General features: G+C 45.4%; 1 protein-coding gene and 1 long non-coding RNA gene across 3 annotated transcripts in view; one reads left to right on the forward strand and one right to left on the reverse strand.

The window, feature by feature from the left end:
* The window catches only part of LOC138641473 (uncharacterized), a 569,428-nt gene that overhangs the window by 478,505 nt on the left and 68,548 nt on the right, over positions 1-22,375 (reverse strand). The gene's annotated exons all lie outside the window — the stretch shown is intronic.
* Positions 6,951-22,375, forward strand: part of PKIA (cAMP-dependent protein kinase inhibitor alpha) — an 81,066-nt gene continuing 65,641 nt past the window's right edge. Inside the window, exon 1 of one of the 2 annotated variants that reach the window (XM_069731511.1) lies at positions 6,951-7,131. The gene's annotated coding sequence lies outside the window, so the exon portion shown is untranslated. The remainder of the gene's footprint in view (positions 7,132-22,375) is intronic. The other variant, XM_069731509.1, reaches the window with a different exon arrangement.

Genomic DNA, 22,375 nt, shown 5'->3' on the forward strand with positions numbered 1-22,375 from the left:
TGTGTCTTGCTCAGTGGTGGTTGGGTTTCCACCTCCCTTAACTGGGCCATGTCTCTGAGCACTGAACACCTTGTACTTCTAAGTCCTCCAGGGAGGTTGCAGTTTTGGAACATGACAGGACTAGAGGATAATAACTTCCTGGTCACATTACATAGTTTTAGTAGTTAAAGGGAACCTGTCACCCCGTTTTTTCAGATTGAGCTATAAATACTGTTAAATAGGGCCTGTGCTGTGCGTTACTATAGTGTATGTAGTGTACCCTGATTCCCCACCTATGCTGAGAAATACATTACCAAAGTCGCCGTTTTCGCCTGTCAATCAGGCTGGTCAGGTTGGGTGGGCGTGGTGACATCGCTCTTTTCTTCCCCAGCTTTCCGTTGGTGGCGTAGTGGTGTGCGCATGTCCAAGTTCCGAATTCCCTGCACGCACGTGAAGACACAGCGCGCGATCTGCGCTGTCATCCCTTTCATCGGTGGGGGCGGCCATCTTCCTGGGGCCGCGCGTGTGCAGATAGAGTGCTCTGCTGCACAGGGCTTCAGGAAAATGGCCGCGGGATGCCGCACGTGCGCAGAAGAGATCGCAGCGGCCATTTTCCCAAAGCAGAGATGCAAGGCAATAGTTAAAGCCGCCAGCCAATCAGAGGCTGGCAGATGACGTCAGCACACACGTCACCGGCGTATGACGTCATTGTCATTCGCCAGCGAGTCCGCGCTGAAATGTCTGGGATGGACGTCGGCGCTGGAGCCCGGCCAGGTGAGAAGAAAGATGTTTTTTTTTTTTACTGAATGCGGAAAGCCCGGGGCAGATTGGAGTCACAGGGGGCAGGAATGAAGACAACACAGGGGGCAGAATGAAGACAACACAGGGGGCAGAATGAAAACAACACAGGGGCAGAATGAAAACAACACAGGGGCAGAATGAAAACAACACAGGGGGCATAATGAAGAAAACACAGGGGGCATAATGAAGAAAACACAGGGGCATAATAAAGAAAACATAGGGGGCAGAATGAAGAAAACGGGGCAGAATTAAAATACAGGGGGCAGAATGAAGAAAACACAGGGGGCAGAACAATAACAACACGGGGCAGAATGAAAACAACACAGGGGGCAGAATGAAGAAAACACAGGGGGCAGAATGAAGAAAACACAGGGGGCAGAATTAAGAAAACATGGGGCAGAATGAAAACGTGGCAGCATGAAACCACACAGGGCAGAATGAAAACACAGGGGGCAGAATGAAAACAACACAGGGGGCAGAATGAAAACAACACAGGGGGCAGAATGAAAACAACACAGGGGGCAGAATGAAAACAACACAGGGGGCAGAATGAAAACAACACAGGGGGCAGAATGAAAACAACACAGGGGGCAGAATGAAAACAACACAGGGGGCAGAATGAAAACAACACAGGGGGCAGAATGAAAACACGGGGCAGGAATGGAAGCAACATGGGGCAGGAATGGAAACAACACGGGGCAGGAATGGAAACAACACGGGGCAGGAATGGAAACAACACAGGGGGCTGAATGAAAACACAGGGAGAAGGAATGGAAACAACACAGGGGAAGAATGTGGGACACAGGGGGTAGAATAAGACACGGGGCAGGATGTGAGACGGGGGCAGGGTGTGAGACACAGGGGGCAGAATGTGAGACACGTGGAAGAATGTGAGACACGGGGGGCAGGATGTGAGACACGGGAGCAGGATGGGAGACAACAGAATGTGAGACACAGGGGCAGGATGGGAGACACGGAGGCAGGATGGAGACAGATGGGGCAGGATCATGGTGCAGGATGGATACGATGGAGACAGATGGGGCGGTAGGATCATGGGACAGATGGGGCAGGATCATGGGGACAGATGGAGCAGGATCATGGGGACAGATGGGGCAGGATCATGGGGACAGATGGGGCAGGATCAAGGGGACAGATGGGGCAGGATCATGGGGACAGATGGAGCAGGATCATGGTGACAGATGGAGCAGGATCATGGTGACAGATGGGGAAGGATCATGGGGACAGATGGGGCAGGATCATGGGGAAAGATGGGGCAGGATCATCGGGACAGATGGGGCAGGATCATGGGGAAAGATGGAGCAGGATCATGGGTACAGATGGGGAAGGATCATGGGGACAGATGAAGCAGGATCATGGGGAAAGATGGGGCAGGATCATGGGAACAGATGGGGCAGGATCGTGGGACAGATGGGGCAGGATGGATACTCATGAGGGCAGAATGGGAAAACATATGGCTGGAGCCAGGAATGAGATACACGGGGCCAGGCTGGGGGATATTATTACCATAGGGGCTAATTAAGGGATATTATTACTGCAGTTATGTATTTATTTTATTTTTTGAGGATACTGTTTTAAATGGGGGGGTGGTCCTGTTACTGTGCAGAGCATATAGAAAATGTTCAGCACAGCCGAAGGGAGGAGGTGCACGGTCATAGGTTCCCAAGCCTCAATGTGTAAATAACAAGTGACTGGCACACTCCGAACGTGTTGTGATGCAAAATAGGGGGTTTATTATACATACAGTAAACACAAACGTTTCGGTCGTAACTGGACCTTCATCAGTGTGCTAGATTACTAGTATGTTGGAGGAGCCCCACAGTTAGAACTAAGATGCATCGGAAGCCTGAAGCTATATAGAATTCAGGTTGTAGAAGCAGTACATAGACGCAGGGGAGTATGTCCCAGGTGGCGCTATCAGAGGAAAGCCTGAAGCTATATAGATCCCAGGTTGTAGAAGCAATTTGCTGATGCAGGGTAGTGTGTCACAGGTAACACTATCCACCCAGTAAATATGAAGCCACGCGGTGTCACCGCTGTTAAGGGCTAAGAGGGAAGTGCACGCTATCAGCCTGATGAATGGAGGGAGCACGCAGTGTCCACTGCAAGTGCAGGCGACACTATGTTAAGTTAAATTAAGTAATGTGTTCTGCAAGCGGAGCTCTAGATAACTGTGTTATTTCCTGCAGAGACGACTCCTGGCTGGAAGAAGTGATGGTGGTCTGTGCTGGATTAAGATGAAAAGCGAAGCTGAAGGAATATACCTAGAGACGTCACTGGTGAGTCAGTGTGTTACCTGTACACTGACACTATACACTGTATACTATATACAGCAGTCCTGTGTACAATGTCACCAGTGATCACCGTATTATTTTTACACTGACACTATATACAGAGCTCCTGTGTCTAATGTCACCGGTGATCACTATTATCTGTACAGATAATGCATACTTAGTACAGATCTCCTGTGTATAATCACCCTTTTGGTGATAACATTGTGTTTTTTTACTAATGATCAGTATGTTAATATTCAGTCACTGTGTGGTGGTAATATGTTGTCACGGCCAAGGTGAGGAGACTGAAATCTGAGTACCACTGTGCAAGACACAGAAGGTGAAACATCAAGCTTAGGTCAATAAGTGGCTGAAGGTTTCAAAGGTTTTACGTATTGATGAGATGATAGTGACTCTTGATCAACCAAATGGATGGGTTCGTAGGTGGATCATAACAGGCACAGATGTACACTTTGACTCAAATACCAGCAAGGTCGATGTTATTCCCTCTAATCTCCACAAGATCCTATGCCATCCATCGTCTCCCTCTAAACCCCACCAAGATCCCCTGCCACTGACTGACTCCTTGTAATCCCCACCAAAAGCCCTATATAAAGAAATGGACAAGAATGGGGTATTGGCCTAGTGTATAATAATAATAATTGCCATGGCGCGCTTAGTGTGCTGCAGTATGTGTCCCTCTTTCTGATCCTTCAAAGTTGGTAGGTATGCAAAAGCCAGGTCAGTGACCTGATATCACCGCTGGAAGAAATTATTGCCTAAGTCCTGAGCTGTTACCGCTCAGAGCAGTAGCTCAGCAGCCTGGCATTTGTAGCACAAGGTCAGGCTACAGGGCCTTTTTTAATCACCACTCTCTGAACCTCCTTTCTCCGCTGCTGCTCTGTTGGTCCTCTCAGTGCCGATGCTCTGGTGCTCCTCTCAGTGCCGTTGCTCTGGTGCTCCTCTCAGTGCCATTGCTCTGGTGCTCCTCTCAGTGCTGTTGCTCTGGTGCTCCTCTCAGTGCCGTTGCTCTGGTGCTCCTCTCAGTGCCAATGCTCTGGTGGTCCTCTCAGTGCCGTTGCTCTGGTGGTCCTCTCAGTGCCGTTGCTCTGGTGCTCCTCTCAGTGCTGTTGCTCTGGTGCTCCTCTCAGTGCCGTTGCTCTGGTGCTCCTCTCAGTGCCGATGCTCTGGTGGTCCTCTCAGTGCCATTGCTCTGGTGCTCCTCTCAGTGCCAATGCTCTGGTGCTCCTCTCAGTGCCATTGCTCTGGTGCTCCTCTCAGTGCCGATGCTCTGGTGCTCCTCTCAGTGCCAATGCTCTGGTGCTCCCCTCAGTGCCATTGCTCTGGTGCTCCTCTTAGTGCCGATGCTCTGGTGCTCCTCTCAGTGCCGATGCTCTGGTGGTCCTCTCAGTGCCGTTGCTCTGGTGGTCCTCTCAGTGCCATTACTCTGGTGCTCCTCTCAGTGCCGATGCTCTGGTGCTCCTCTCAGTGCCGATGCTCTGGTGGTACTCTCAGTGCCGATGCTCTGGTGCTCCTCTCAGTGCCGATGCTCTGGTGCTCCTCTCAGTGCCATTGCTCTGGTGCTCCTCTCAGTGCTGTTGCTCTGGTGCTCCTCTCAGTGCCGTTGCTCTGGTGCTCCTCTCAGTGCCGTTGCTCTGGTGCTCCTCTCAGTGCTGTTGCTCTGGTGCTCCTCTCAGTGCCGTTGCTCTGGTGCTCCTCTCAGTGCCGATGCTCTGGTGGTCCGATCAGTGCCATTGCTCTGGTGCTCCTCTCAGTGCCAATGCTCTGGTGCTCCTCTCAGTGCCATTGCTCTGGTGCTCCTCTCAGTGCCGATGCTCTGGTGCTCCTCTCAGTGCCAATGCTCTGGTGCTCCCCTCAGTGCCATTGCTCTGGTGCTCCTCTTAGTGCCGATGCTCTGGTGCTCCTCTCAGTGCCGATGCTCTGGTGGTCCTCTCAGTGCCGTTGCTCTGGTGGTCCTCTTAGTGCCGATGCTCTGGTGCTCCTCTCAGTGCCGATGCTCTGGTGCTCCCCTCAGTGCCATTGCTCTGGTGCTCCTCTTAGTGCCGATGCTCTGGTGCTCCTCTCAGTGCCGATGCTCTGGTGGTCCTCTCAGTGCCGATGCTCTGGTGCTTCTCTCAGTGCCGTTGCTCTGGTGCTCCTCTCAGTGCTGATGCTCTGGTGCTCCTCTCAGTGCTGATGCTCTGGTGCTCCTCTCAGTGCCGATGCTCTGGTGCTCCTCTCAGTGCTGATGCTCTGGTGCTCCTCTCAGTGCCGATGCTCTGGTGCTCCTCTCAGTGCTGATGCTCTGGTGCTCCTCTCAGTGCCGTTGCTATGGTGGTCCTCACATCTCAGCTGCCTTTGACCACTTGTCACCACCACTGCCCAGAACTCCCATCACAATTCAACGCAGAATACTGTGTTAGGGGCGATGGAGAAATTGTCACATGGCTCCTGTCACAGATGGAATCTGGGTAGCACAGGGGGCATGTTTAATTCACAGCTAAGGCTTCTTTCACACTTTCGTCGGTACGGGGCCGTCACAAAGCGTCAGCGCAATGTACCGACGGACAGTGGTGATTTTCTGCACAACGTGGGCAGCGGACGCAGTGTTTCAACTTATCCACTGCCCATAGTAAACTCCCAGGGACGAGGGGGTGGAGTTACGGCCGGGCATGCGCAGTTTAAAATGCAGGACACGACGTACAAAAAAACGTTCCCTTGAACGTTTTTCCGCTGCGTCGGTCCGACAAATACCGACGCATCCAGAGCACGACGGACGCGATGTGTGGCCATACGTCGCGATCCGTCGGCAATACAAGTCTATGGGAAAAAAACGCATCCTGCGGGCACATTGGCAGGATGCGTTTTTTTCCCAAAACGACACATTGTGACGGATCTAAAAAGACGGAAGTGTGAAAGTAGCCTAAGGCAGCCACAGTATGAATCTGGGGCTGCGGTGTTTACAATGTGTGTCGTGCTCAGACACTTACACACCAGCAAATAAAAATGGCAGACCAAGTGGCTACAGACAAAAATAATTGAAAAAAATAAAGTTAAAACAGTACATTTATTTTCTTTAAAAAATACATTCTTATATTATAAATAAATTAAAAATCCTGACTTTCCCTTTAAGGAACATACCATATTGTACTATTGGCATGAGAAATTAATTATGCTATATGTCACTATGTCATTAGACAATGTGCGTATATCATGATACCTCTTATCAAATTCTTCTTTATTCCCCTCGATTAGTCTTACTTTAAAAGGGTTGTGCACATTTAAGAAGACATGTATCTGTGTCTACAAATTATTTTACCAATTAGGTTTTGTTACAATTATATTGCACTGTTTGCCTTCTACTTCTACGGCCTGTGTATTTCACTATATTACTGGTTGTAGAATGAGTTAACTGAGATTCTGTCAGCGAGTTTGGTCTGAGGGGCGAGTTTTCTGAGCTTTTCTCAGTTAATTTGCGACCACAACTCACATCAAAGTTGAATATGCATGGAAAAAAACATATATGGCTCCAAATTTTTAATGAAACCCAAATGCAACAATTATTATTAAACCCTAAAAAAATAAATAAATAGATAAATAAATAAGGATGTCGTCCACCTTTTGGGACCATTCTTATTTAATGTCTGAAGGCAGGATTTCTTTGATTCTGCTGACTTCTATAGTATAAGATGTATGTTAGATGCGTGTTATTCACATTGTATCTAACTCTGACCCCTTTTTATTTTACTCTCTAATTTACATGCTTTCCCGAAAAGAAAAAAAATTGCTGTTTTTCTTTTTTTTTTTTTAAATACTACCAATAAAGTTAATTGAAAAAAGGGAGGATAAAAAAAAAAAAAAGATCAGTAGACAGGCGTGACAAAAGCATCCAAAAAAAAAAAGCGAGAATCCAGCAGCTGTTGTCTGTATGGGAGACACACGGCCACTGCCTGCTAACATCATCACATAATCAGCCAGTCCGGGAAGCTTATTAACCTCCTCGGTGCTGGAGTGGCAGCGCCATCAGGCTAACGATTCCTTCATTAGAAGACACGTGAAGGTAAGCCGTGATAACGGGGGCTGCTCAGATTTGCACTTGCGTCCCCCCCCCCCCCAGTTCTGACTGGGATCTCTTATAGGATCAGACGTACGTCTGAATGTGCGGAAGGAGAATTTTGCACTCGAGCTGCTCGTCTTCTGCACAAAGCAGTCCGTCCATTATTTCATATGTTATGCAATCACTGCCCATCCTCTACTTTATAGGAACCCTAGACCCATCCCGTCTCGCCCCACACGTCTCTATGGGGCGCACACTCTGTCTGCTAGGGTCGCGTGTCCTACAAGCCTTCGCTGACACCCCGGTGATTAATTGCTGCAAACAGTAAGGGGTCTTCTGCTTTAGTGTCCTTAGAAATCGTAAAAACCTCCTGGTAGGTCATTAATTATTGAAATCATACAATGGCCTCCTTTTGTAGCATGTGAACTGGAGGAAAGAAAAAAAAAATCCCGCTAGCCATTGGTTTATAGGATGGGTACCAAGTAGGCCATGTAATGTTGCCAAGCAACAGCATCTGCCTGCTCTTCCATTACCGATGCCGCACAATGAACAGGCACCAAGCAATACCAATAATGAAAGGGTGTTTTTTTAGGATGGAAGAAAATAAAACGGTGATGGAAGGACTTGCTTTAAAAATTGCTCCTTTGATAATATTAGTGATTTAAAGGCTTGACGCAAATCATACGGCCTAATCTTCTCACTCCAATCACAGATGTCGGGAAATGTATTTGGCAGCCCGAGGGACAGCTATGGAGACGGAAAGCACTACAATACCCATAGAAGATATTTATTTATTTTACGCTCGTATACAGCGCCATTAATTAAACAGCGTTTTACAGATATTATCATCACTGTCTCCATTGGGGCTCACAATCTAAATTCCCTATCAGTATGTCTTTGGAATGTGGGAGGAAACCCATACAAACACGGGGAGAATATACAAACTGCTTGCAGATGTTGTCCCTGGTGGGACTTGAATCCAGGACCCAAGCACTGAAAGGCTGCAGTGCTAACCACTGAGCCACTCTACAGTGCTATCCACTGAGCCACTCTACAGTGCTATCCACTGAGCCACTCTACAGTGCTATCCACTGAGCCACTCTACAGTGCTATCCACTGAGCCACTCTACAGTGCTATCCACTGAGCCACTCTACAGTGCTATCCACTGAGCCACTCTACAGTGCTATCCACTGAGCCACTCTACAGTGCTATCCACTGAGCCACTCTACAGTGCTATCCACTGAGCCACTCTACAGTGCTATCCACTGAGCCACTGATGACACATGGATGACATTCCTGTGCCACATCAGTGTGACACGTACCGGCACCTGGGAAAAAGCTGTACAGTTTGTGCTGTTGTCACTCGCTGGGAGCTCAAGGCAGCTCGGATCATTGTCACGTGCTTTCCCTAAGATCAGCATGACCAGGCAACAATGGGGAGAGTTTTATTGCAAAATAAAGAATATAAAAAAAAATGGTGTGGGCTCCTGCGTAATTTTAATAACCAGAAGACGGAGAGACCATGACTGGGGGTTGATGTTATTAATCTGGGAAAGGGGACAATATCACAAAGGGCTCCCAGTGTATTAATAACAGCTCACAGCTGTTTGCTTAGCCTTTACTGGTTAGTAGTTTCCAACGGACCCTAGAAAAAAATTTGCATTAAGATCCCCCTATAAATTCTAACCAGCAAAGGCTAAACACACAGCTGTGGGCTGATATTAATAGCCTGGGATGGGGTCATGGATATTCGCCCTCCTCCTAGGTTACCAACATCAGCTGACCAAGGGTCTTGCTGACCTCAGGTAGACCTGGCGACAATGATCAGACAAGTCTTGAACACCCAGCTCTTGGGAACAGCACAAACTGCTCTGCTTTTTCCTAGGCACCGGTATATATCACACAGATGCAGCACACGGACGGCACATGGATGCCACACATATGTAACAAACAAGCATGGATAGCTCCGGTACTCATTTTTCCAGTCCTGGAAATATCAGGACGTGTGAAGGAGCCCTTATAGATCTTTTGCTTGAGGATATTCCAAAGGTTCTCAATAAGATTGAGATCAGGGGAGGATGGTGGCCACTCCATGAGTTTTTCTCTATTTATGCCCATAGCAGCCAATGACTCAGACATATTCTTGACAGCATAATTTGGTGAATTGTCGTATATGTAGATGATTTTGCTATGAATGGCACATATCTTCTTTTTGTACCATGGAATAGTGATCTGTCAGAAACTCCATATAACTGTACTCGGTTGAGGTCATTTTCATACCTTCAAGGATTCTAAAGGGGTTTACCCACTCTCACCTCATGATTCTGACCCTTCTCACTTGGCCACCTCCTTGCTGACGCTGCAGCCTTGTTGGTTCATGCTGGCCTTCCACCACTTCATGCACCTGGAAAATCCATGGTTGCACAGGACTCGCCAGTAAACAAAACTGTTTTAAAATTAGTCTTCATGTTTATCAGGGCCCACTGCAACCATTTTTGCTTGTGACCATTGTTTAGGCATGGCAGAATTGTAGGTTTATGCACTATTGCAAGCCTTTGGAGGATCTGTAGGACTCTAGAGGCACCAGCAGCTTAAAATGTGCACGAAGAGGTATCTGTCAGACACAGATAGCTCCGCCCACTGGACCAAAAATCCCCAAAAGAACAGAGGTTTTATTGATTAAAACACAGGTTATACTACATCTTTTTTTTCCTCAAAACTATATATTAATCTGCTCAGCTCTTCCTGCTCTATAACATGATGCCTGCAGATTGGACGGCATTTTCATGGTAAGAGGTCCCCTTTAAACATTAAGTCATTTTCGGATGATATATATTTCATTTACGATACCAAAAGGAATTGATACAGAAAGCAAATTGTAAAATTGTAAAACTTAATTTTGCAAATAAATTACTTTCTTTACAAAAACTGCAATACCCATTATATGGTATTTCTCTCTATATTTGTGGGTATGTTTCATTGTCATGGGCTATGTCACCTATACAGTCATGTCTAATAGTCTAGGAAGTATATAATATGTAATATATACAGTACAGACGGAAAGTTTGTACACACCTTCTCATTTAAAAATTTTTCTGTATTTTCATGACTATGAAAATTGTACATTCACACTGAAGGTATCAAAACTATGAATTAACACATGTGGAATTGTTTACTTAAAGGGAAGCTGTCACCAGTTTTTTGCCTATCAACTAAAAATATCATCTAATAGAGTGTGAGCTATACATTCCCTAACTACTTTTGAACCCCCCCCCCCCCCCCCCGACTCCCCATGAATCCCCCATAAGAACCTTTTAAATTGCTCCCGCGCTGTATGGAAATATCCTCGATCCGGTCCGATGGGCATTGGTTCTGGCCCCTCTCCCCACCCCAAATCGGCATGCTGTACGCATTCCGTTCTGTGAATAGCGTTGTTCACGTACAGGTCCCGCACGTGCGCCTTCAAATTGCCTTCTGCGCGTGCGCAATATGCTTTGCCCAACTGCGGGCAAAGCCGAAAAGCATTAGTGTGCATGCTCCGGAAGTACTATGTCTCTGAAGTCTTTCGCTGTGTTCCGGGACGTAGTTTACTGGTTTAAAGGTGAACGGATGGACTCTACATGCCTGGTTCCCACCGTGAAGCATGGAGGAGGAGGTATGATGGTGTGGGGGTGCTTTGCTGGTGACACTGTTGGGTTTTTATTCAAAATTGAAGGCATACTGAACCAGCATGGCTACCACAGCATCTTGCAGCGGCATGCTATTCCATCCGGTTTGCATTTAGTTGAACCATCATTTATTTTTCAACAGGACAATGACCCCAAACACACCTCCAGGCTGTGTAAGGGCTATTTGACCAAGAAGGAGAGTGATGGGGTGCTACGCCAGATGACCTGGCCTCCACAGTCACCAGACCTGAACCCAATCGAGATGGTTTGGGGTGAGCTGGACCGCAGAGTGAAGGCAAAAGGGCTAACAAGTGCTAAGCATCTCTGGGAACTCCTTCATGATTGTTGGAAGACCATTTCCGGTGACTACCTCTTGAAGCTCATCAAGAGAATGCCAAGAGTGTGCAAAGCAGTCATCAAAGCAAAAGGTGGCTACTTTGAAGAACCCAGAATATAAGACATAATTTTACTTGTTTCACAATTTTTTGTTAAGTATATAATTCCACATGTGTTAATTAATAGCTTTGATGCCTTCAGTGTGAATGCACAATTTTCATAGGTCATGAAAATACAGAAAAATCTATAAATGAGAAGGTGTGTCCAAACTTTTGGTCTGTACTGTATATGTACTCAATAATATGGGAAATTAACCTTGTTCTGATACAATGTATAGGAGGTAGTTGCGTAGGCAAGGTCAATGGATGCTGATGCACCATTAAAGGGAGATGTTAGAATTTATGTCCCTATGTGCTGTAGACAACATTTTGAGTCGTGGGAGATCAAACATTTCTCAGAAATTCTGAGAGGTTGACAGCTTTGAACTCAGTACACATTGCTTGATCCTTACATCATGCCCTTAATCATTCTTCTTTGAGAGATCTGGTTCATTGTGATTAGAGATAGATTACAGATCATGAGATTGTGTTTGATTATAGTGCTGAGCTGTTTAGATGAATCTATTCTCGATTTCTTAAGTGTCCCTGCTTCTTACATTCCTGCTCAGTCGCAGCCCTGCAATATAAAATTGAAATGAAGTAGTGTTATGGAACCAAAAACACAACAGCTTCAGAAGGTACTGGCCATAATAACCATCATCACAGTGTAGTCAACCTCAATGCACCACCAGGAATGTAGACAACCGGCTAGTTCTGCTCTGTGCTCGTGTGCTCCCTCCACCATCACTACAATTGTAGCAATTAATGCATTTTACATCTGGGCCTTAAACCCTGGATGTATAAGAACACAAAAGGTTTATAAATTGCAAGTGGTAACTGGGTGTCCTGTTACTGATTTTGCTATGGGGACCATGAGATTAAAGCCAAGCTTACAAGTTGAATATTTGGTCAGTACTTGTCACAGATGTGTCAGATGCTACAGACAGTCACTCTGCATGTTGCCGCAGAAGATCTCTGCGTTTGGCATTGCAAACACCTTCTTAATCCTTCTGATTTTTGGACCCAATTGGCAACCTCCCTCCAGCTCTAATTGACAGACCTGGAACTGGGTATTTTTAGACTCTCAGTCTGCTTCAGGGAGTCGCAGGTGATATTCACATTTTTTTCATTGTGAAGGCTTGGAGCTATAGCAGTCGGCTTACTTCCTTTCTTTTGCTGTTGGAGGACATTTGGTATTACCTCTCTGAGTCTGCTCAAGCTAAGTTGCTTCCCCCTTGTTTGTCTCCCTTCTCTTTAGTGTACATTTGGGACTGACCAGTGCTCATCCCTCCCCCTTCCTTATTCAGGGCTGGCTCTAGGGATATACAGGGCCTAATTTCCTGCTCGGTGATTGGTGTGGATCAAATATAGGGATGGTACGGGGGCAAGGTGTTATTAAATCTGCCTAGGGATCTCCACTCCCCCTTTCCCTAGCGTTTTGGCTTCCTTCCCTTCTTCCCCTTATGTTGCACTTAGTATTCCCACACTGTGCGTGACAGTACTTTACATCAGCATTTGTGATCCAAAATCATTAGTGGAACAATCAGAGGAAAAGTATAATAGAAACACATCACCACTTCTCCATTTTTCACCAACTCCTGGCTTTGGCTTACAAATACTGAGGTAAAATGCTGAACAATTACTAATAGTGTTGAGCGATACCGTCCGATACTTGAAAGTATCGGTATCGGATAGTATCGGCCGATACCCGAAAAATATCGGATATCGCCGATACCGATATCCGATACCAATACAAGTCAATGGGACATCAAGTATCGGAAGGTATTCTCATGGTTCCCAGGGTCTGAAGGAGAGGAAACTTTCCTTCAGGCCCTGGGATCCATAGGGATGTGTAAAATAAAGAATTAAAATAAAAAATATTGATATATTTACCTCTCCGGCGGCCCCTGAACTCAGCGCGGGTAACCGGCAGGCTTCTTTGTTCAAAATCAGCGCTTTTAGGACCTGAGAATCACGTCCCGGCTTCTGATTGGTCGCGGGCCGCCCATGTGACCGCCACGCGACCAATCACAAGCCGCGACGTCACCGCAAGCTATTAGCGCGCTTTTTTTTAAAAAATGAGCGCGTTAATGACTTTCAAAGACGTAGCGGCTTGTGATTGGTCGCGGCCACGCGACCAATCACAAGCCGCGACGTCACCGCAAGCTATTAACGCGCTCATTTTTAAAAATGAGCGCGTTAATGGTTTTCAAAGACGTAGCGGCTTGTGATTGGTCGCGTGGCCGCGACCAATCACAAGCCGCGACGTCACCGCAAGCTATTAACGCGCTCATTTTTAAAAATGAGCGCGTTAATGGCTTTCAAATACGTAGCGGCTTGTGATTGGTCGCGTGGCCGCGACCAATCACAAGCCGCGACGTCACCGCAAGCTATTAACGCGCTCATTTTTAAAAATGAGCGCGTTAATGGCTTTCAAAGACGTAGCGGCTTGTGATTGGTCGCGGCCACGCGACCAATCACAAGCCGCTACGTCTTTGAAAGCCATTAACGCGCTCATTTTTAAAAATGAGCGCGTTAATAGCTTGCGGTGACGTCGCGGCTTGTGATTGGTCGCGTGGCCGCGACCAATCACAAGCCGCTACGTCTTTGAAAGTCATTAACGCGCTCATTTTTCAAAAATGAGCGCGCTAATAGCTTGCGGTGACGTCGCGGCTTGTGATTGGTCGCGTGGCGGTCACATGGGCGGCCCGCGACCAATCAGAAGCCGGGACGTGATTCTCAGGTCCTAAAAGCGCTGATTTTGAACAACGAAGCCCGCCGGTTACCCGCGCTGAGTCCAGGGGCCGCCGGAGAGGTAAATATATCAATATTTTTTATTTTAATTCTTTATTTTACACATCTCTATGTATCCGATACCGATACCCGATACCACAAAAGTATCGGATCTCGGTATCGGAATTCCGATACCGCAAGTATCGGCCGATACCCGATACTTGCGGTATCGGAATGCTCAACACTAATTACTAAACATGTGACCATGGCCTCAGGTTACATCTCTAACTTTGGCTCATAGTTTGTACAGACCATAATCACAAATACTGTTACCCTTCTGCCCATTTTAAAATTGTCATCAAGCCTACTGGGATCATCACTGCGCCTGCGTTTGCCCCATTACTGTACCTAAAATACTGTGCCTCAATTACTAAAATCATCAAAATAATATTGTACAAGAACACATATATAGATGAAAGCGGAGGCAAACTCATTTTTAACTTTTAGAAAATACAGAATAGGGTAGAGAAGGTGGATAAGGACCCAAAATTAATTCAAATCCAAAAGAATACCCCCAAATTAATAAACATCCAATATCAAACCCCCAGGACCGGCGTCACCACCCCGTGCACCCTGGCAAGTGCTTGGGCCCTGAACAAACAGGGGGCCCACTTGCCATTGGCAGTGGCGTAACTACGGGGGTCGCAGCTCTGACAGCCCGGGCCCAGGGGTGAGGGGCCTGCTGATGCCAGCTAATGCTTCAGCTGAATGTGTGTCCTTAGATCCATGCTCGGCAATATATGCTGCTAGCCAATCAGACTCCAGCAGCTGATGTAGGTGTGCACATGAGCAGTGACGTCATGGGGCAGTGGGTGGGAGGTTAGTATTTTTTTTTCCTCAGTGATTACACAGTGGTTATGCTATTACATGGCTGATTCTACTGTGCATTATACCGTATAGATGACTATGGGGGTGCATTATAATACATGGATGACTATGGGATGTGCATTATACTTATGGATGACTATTGGCTGTGCATTATGGTGTATGGATGACTATGGGCAGTGCATTATACTATATGGATGATTATGAGCTGTGCATTATACTACATGGATGACTATGGGCTGTGCATTATACTGTTTGGATGACTAATGGCTGTGCATTATACTACATGGATGACTATGGGCTGTACAATATACTATATGGATGATTGTGGGTTGTGCATTATTCTACATGGATGACTATGGGCTGTGTATTACACTGTTTGACTGACTAAGGGCTGTACATTATACTGTATGGATGACTCTGGGCTGTGCATTATGCATACGGATGACTCTAGGCTATATATTATACTATATGGATGATTATGAGCTGTGCATTATACTACATGGATGACTATGGGCTGTGCATTATACTATTTGGATGACTAATGGCTGTGCATTATACTACATGGATGACTATGGGCTGTACAATATACTATATGGATGATTGTGGGTTGTGCATTATTCTACATGGATGACTATGGGCTGTGTATTACACTGTTTGACTGACTAAGGGCTGTACATTATACTGTATGGATGACTCTGGGCTGTGCATTATGCATACGGATGACTCTGGGCTATATATTATACTATATGGATGATTATGGGCTTTGCATTATACTACATTGATGACTATGGGCTGTAAATTATACTGTATAGATGACTCTAGGTTCTAGGCTGTGCATTATACTACATAGAAAACTATGGGCTGTGCATTATACTATGTTTATGACTATGAGCTGTGCATTATATTGTACTGATGAGTATGAGCTGTGCATTATTTATGGAGGTGCATCATATTATATGAAGGACTATGAGCCACATAACTTGAAGGATTTCCTAGTCCCAGCAAAGTGAATTAGATTCCTGAAGGTTCATGCACACATTGCTTATTTTTTAGTTGCAGATTTGCAGCAGATTTAGATCTGCAAAATATCAATTCTTTCAGCAATTTTGCTGCAGATTTCACCCGTACTGATGAGTGGAGAAAATTTTACAATAAATTAAAAACGCATGTAAAAGAAGAAACAAAAATGCTTAAAAAAAGGATGTATTTTTACTTTCAGAAATGATGCATACATTTCTGCAGCACATACATAACATGTGCACATACCCTAAAGTCTTATGAAAAGTCAAGCAATTATATAGGTGAATTTTAGATGGAAATTAGAGATGAGTGAAGGATCCTCGTCCTGCAGTCATGTCTATATTCCATGGCCGCTGGACACGAGCGCTACAAACTGCCTCCTGATGCAATTCGCGGCTCCTTTTGAGTATCTGGCCTGGCTCGGTGATGAGTGTGTGTTACGCCGCTAGGAAGACATCACAACAGAAGCCATTGGGTTGGAGATAGTTTGCAGGGCTCCTATCCAGCGGCCATGGGATACTGACATTCCCGCTGAACCAGGGCCTAGCAAATCGATGTGCTCATTTCTAGTGGAAATGTATTAAACAGTATACAAATAATATTGCAGTTACTTACTGTGAGGCTAGTTTATTTTAGTGCACTGATACGAATAAACACATATCCATTAAATGTACAAAAGTAAACAATTTTACCTTCAGCCCCTTATTCTCCGGTCCAACATTATTTTTTGTCAGGAAGCATTTGCAGCTTCCCTATCCAACAGATAAGGCTTTGTATACACAGCTGTATAATGGATCTCTGTACATCTGTAATATGGAGCCTAAGGTGCTACCTTCCACAGGTGAGGATGGGCGCAATGTAACAAACAATAATCACTGCAGTTTTACACTGCTTAGGCTACTTTCACACTTGCGCCAGTACGGGTCCGTCGCTATGCTATGTGAAATTTATGCACGACGTGGGCAGCGGATGCAGTTTTTCAACGCATCCACTGCCCAGTCTAAAGTCCGGGGATGAGGGGGCAGAGTTTTGACAGCGCATGCGCGGTAGAAAATAGCGGACGCGACGTACAAAAAAACATTCACTTGAACGTTTTTTTCGTGCCGACGGTCCGCCAAAACACGACAGATCCGTTGCACGACAGATGCGACGTGTTGCCATCCGTCGCGATCCGTCACTAATACAAGTCTATGGAAAAAAACGCATCCTGCGGGCACATTTGCAGGATCCATTTTTTTCCTAAAATGACGGATTGTGATGGATTGCAAAACACGCAAGTGTGAAAGTAGCCTTATATGGGTGGTCCAATACTTGTATCGATTTTTATCCTAAATGTATCGCTACTTATAATGTAATAGTTTTTCTAATATTTAATTAAAAAGTCTTTATCCTTCGCTCTCTAATCTAAATGCTTTATTTTACATATTCATTTTTACCTACCGTATATACTCGAGTATAAGCTGAGATTTTTAGCCCAAATTTTTGGGCTGAAAATGCCCCTCTTGGCTTATACTCGAGTCATGGTCGGCGGCAGGGTCGGTAGGTGAGGGGGAGAGAGGACTGTCGCATACTCACCTGCTCCTGGTGCTCCTGGCGCTGTCCCTCCCTGTCTCATGGTCTTCGGGTGCCGCAGCTCTTCCTCTGTTCAGCGGTCACGTGGTACCGCTCATTAAAGTAATGAATATGGACTCCACTCCCATAGGGGTGGAGCCGCATATTCATTCCTGTAATGAGCAGTACCAGTGACAGCTGACAGAGGAAGAAGCTGCAGTGCCCGGAGACCATCTGTCCGTGAGAAGGAGCCAGGGACCGCGCCGGAGCAGGTGAGTATTTCATATTACCTGTCCGCGTTCCACCTGCCGGGTGCCGCTCCGTCTTCCCATCCTCTTGCTGTGACTGTTCAGGTCAGAGGGCACGATGACGTCTTAGTGTGCACACCGCCCTCTGCCTGAACAGTCAGTGCAGAGAGACGGGACGTTGAGGAGCAGCAGGCAGCGACGAGAGGTGAGAATGTAATTTTATTTTTTATTGCAGCAGCAGCATTATATGTGGCACAGCTTTATATGGAGCATCTATGGGGCAATAATGAACGGTATGGAGCATTATATGTGGCATCTATGGGGCCATAAAGAACTGCATGGAGCATTATAATGGGGCATCTATGGGGCCATAATGAACTGCATGGAGCATTATATGGGGCCATAAAGAACTGCATGGAGGATTATATGGGGCATCTATGGGGCCATAAAGAACTGCATGGAGCATTATATGGGGCATCTATGGGGCCATAATGAACTGCATGGAGCATTATATGGGGCATCTATGGGGCCATAAAGAACTGCATGGAGCATTATATGGGACATCCTTGGGGCCATAATGAACTGCATGGAGCATTATATGGGGCATCTATGGGGCCATAAAGAACTGCATGGAGCATTATATGGGGCATCTATGGGACTATAAAGAACTGCATGGAGCATTATATGGAGCATCTATGGGGCCATAAAGAACTGCATGGAACATTATATGGGGCATCTATGTGGCCATAAAGAACTGCATGGAGCATTATATAGGGCATCTATGGGGCCATAAAGAGCTGTCGTAGCATTATATGGAGCATCTATGGGGCCATAAAGAACTGCATGGAACATTATATGGGGCATCTATGGGGCCATAAAGAACTGCATGAAGCATTATATTGGGCATCTATGGGGCCATAAAGAACTGCAAGGAGCATTATATGGGGCATCTATGGGGCTATAAAGAACTGCATGGAGCATTATATGGGGCATCTATGGGGCCATAAAGAACTGCATGGAGCATTATATGGGGCATATTTGTATATGGAGCAACTTATGGGGTCATAAAGAACTGTATGGAGCATTATATGGGGCTCCTGATTCAATATGGATATTCAAAAACACTTAACCTACTGATGTCTCAATTAATTTGACTCTTATTGGTATCTACAATCTACTGTATTTTTATTTTTGGCATTTACTGGTAGCTGCTGCATTTTCCACCCTAGGCTTATACTCGAGTCAATAAGTTTTCCCAGTTTTTTGTTGCAAAATTAAGGGGGTTGGCTTATACTCAGGTCGGCTTATACTCGAGTATATATGGTATTTCCATTTTGATGATGCTTCCTTTGTACGTCTTCCAAGGTATGGAGTGCTGGAAGCATGTCTTTCTCTTGGTGTCAGGGAGTTTTATTTCATGATTCCACAGATGTACTGCGCTATATTGAAAGAACAGATGCCACCATCAAACACTTTTTTCTTGGTGCTTTTATAATATATATACAGTACAGACCAAAAGTTTAGACACACCTCATTTAAAGATTTTTCCGTATTTTCATGACTATGAAAATTGTAAATTCACACTGAAGGCATCAAAACTAGTGTTGAGCATTCCGATACCGCAAGTATCGGGTATCGGCCGATACTTGCGGTATCGGAATTCCGATACCGAGATCCGATACTTTTGTGGTATTGGGTATCGGTATCGGATCCATAGTGAGGTGTAAAATAAAGAATTAAAATAAAAAATATTGATATATTCACCTCTCCGGCGGCCCCTGGACATCACCGCGGGTAACCGGCAGGCTTCTTTGTTTAAAATGAGCGCGTTTAGGACCTGAGGAATGACGTCGCGGCTTCTGATTGGTCGCGTGCCGCCCATGTGACCGCGACGCGACCAATCAGAAGCCGCGTTGTCATTCCTCAGGTCCTAAATTTCTAGACTGAGCGCTTTTAGGACCTGATGAATGACGTCGCGGCTTCTGATTGGTCGCGTGCCGTCCATGTGACCGCGACACGACCAATCAGAAGCCGCGACGTCATTCTCAGGCACTAAACTCCTCACTCTAAGAATTTAGGACCTGAGGAATGACATCGCGGCTTCTGATTGGTCGCGTCGCGGTCACATGGGCGGCACGCGACCAATCAGAAGCCGCGACGTCATTCCTCAGGTCCTAAACGCGCTCATTTTAAACAAAGAAGCCTGCCGTTTACCCGCGGTGATGTCCAGGGGCCGCCGGAGAGGTGAATATATCAATATTTTTTATTTTAATTCTTTATTTTACACATTAATATGGATCCCAGGGCCTGAAGGAGAGTTTCCTCTCCTTCAGACCCTGGGAACCATCAGAATACCTTCCGATACTTGGTGTCACATTGATTTGTATTGGTAGCGGATATCGGTATCGGCGATATCCGATACTTTTCGGGTATCGGCCGATACTATCCGATACCAATACTTTCAAGTATCGGACGGTATCGCTCAACACTAATCAAAACTATGAATTAACACTTGTGGAATTATATACTTAACCAAAAAGTGTGAAACAACTAAAAATATGTCTTATTTTCTAGGTTCTTCAAAGTAGCCACCTTTTGCTTTGATGACTGCTTTGTGCACTCTTGGCATTCTCTTGATGTGCTTCAAGAGGTAGTCACCGGAAATGGTTTTCACTTCACAGGTGTGCCCTGTCAGGTTTGATGTGGGATTTCTTGCCTTATAAATGGGGTTGGGACCATCACTTGTGTTGTGCAGAAGTCTGTTGGATACACAGCTGATAGTCCTACTGAATAGACTGTTAGAATTTGTATTATGACAAGAAAAAAGCAGCTAAGTAAAGAAAAACGAGTGGCCATCATTACTTTAAGAAATGAAGCTCAGTCAGTCCAAAAAATTGGGAAAACTTTGAAAGTGTCCCCAAGTTCAGTTGCAAAAACCATCAAGCACTACAAAGAACCTGGCTCACATGAGGACCACCCAGGAAAGGAAGACCAAGAGTCACCTCTGCTTCAGAGGATAAGTTTATCCGAATCACCAGCCTCAGAAATCGCAGGTTAACAGCAGCTCAGATTAGAGACCAGGTCAATGCCACACAGAGTTCTAGCAGCAGACACATCTCTACAACAACTGTTAAGAGAAGACTTTGTGCAGCAGGCCTTCATGGTAAAATAACTGCTAGGAAACCACTGCTAAGGACAGGCAACAAGCAGAAGAGACTTGTTTGGGCTAAAGAACACAAGGAATGGACAATGGACCAGTTTAAATCTGCTTTGGTCTGATGAGTCCAAATTTGAGATCTTTGGTTCCAACCACCGTGTCTTTGTGCGACGCAGAAAAGGTGAACGGATGGACTCTACATGCCTGGTTCCCACCGTGAAGCATGGAGGAGGAGGTGTGATGGTGTGGGGGTGCTTTGCTGGTGACACTGTTGGGGATTTATTCAAAATTGAAGGCATATTGAACCAGCATGGCTCCAACAGCATCTTGCAGAGGCATGCTATTCCATCCGGTTTGCGTTTAGTTGGACCATCATTTATTTTTCAACAGGACAATGACCCCAAACATACCTCCAGGCTGTGTAAGGGCTATCTGACCAAGAAGGAGAGTGATGGGGTGCTACACCAGATGAGATGGTTTGGGGTGAGCTGGACCGCAGAGTGAAGGCAAAAGGGCCAACAAGTACTAAGCATCTCTGGGAACTCCTTCAAGATTTTTGGAAGACCATTTCCGGTGACTACCTCTTGAAGCTCATCAAGAGAATGCCAAGAGTGTGCAAAGCAGTCATCAAAGCAAAAGGTGGCTACTTTGAAGAACCTAGAATATAAGACATATTTTCAGTTGTTTCATACTTTTTTGTTAAGTATATAATTCCACGGGTGTTAATTCATAGTTTTGATGCCTTCAGTGTCAATTTACAATTTTCATAGTCATAAAAATACAGAAAAATCTTTAAATGAGAAGGTGTGTCCAAACTTTTGGTCTGTACTGTATATTTATATTATAAATATATGTATATTATTTTCTAAGTAAATATATTTCAAAAGGTGCTATTGACATTAAATTCTCACCAGATGTTGGTAAGAATCCGCTTACTGAAATTTAATTAATACTTCATACAAAAGCCTTTGTTGGTGATAACCGCTTCAAGATGCCTCCTTTATGGAGAAACTAGACACATTCATTGCTCAGGTGTGATTTTGTCCCATGCTTCTACACAAACCCTCTTCAAATCCTGAAGGTTCCATGGACTTCTTTTATGAATTGTTAGCTTTAGTTCCTTCCATCCATTTGCTATTAGATTCAGGTCAGGTTATTGGCCGGGCTATTCTAGCAGCTTTATTTTCTTTCTCTGAAACCAATTGTGAGTTTCATTGGCTGTGTGTTTGGGATCATTGCCTTGCTGAAATGACCACACTCATTTCATCTTCTGCTAGACAACAGCAGATTTTTTTCAAGAATGTCTCTGTACATTTGTCAATTCACCCATTTGCCAGTGCCATATGCTGAAGAAAAACAGCCCCACACCATCATGTTCCCACCTCAAAACTTCATTGTTGGTATGGATGTATGGTAATTTTGGGGTAAATTGTAGGATCTTTTGGTCTCTGAACATTGTGTTTATTATGGCATCCAAAGAGGTCAATTTTGGTCTCATCTGACCAGACAATATTCTCCCAGTATTTCACAGGATTGATTAAATGTGG

Source organism: Ranitomeya imitator, chromosome 6 (assembly GCF_032444005.1).
Source record: "Ranitomeya imitator isolate aRanImi1 chromosome 6, aRanImi1.pri, whole genome shotgun sequence".
Taxonomy (NCBI): Eukaryota; Metazoa; Chordata; class Amphibia; order Anura; family Dendrobatidae; genus Ranitomeya; species Ranitomeya imitator.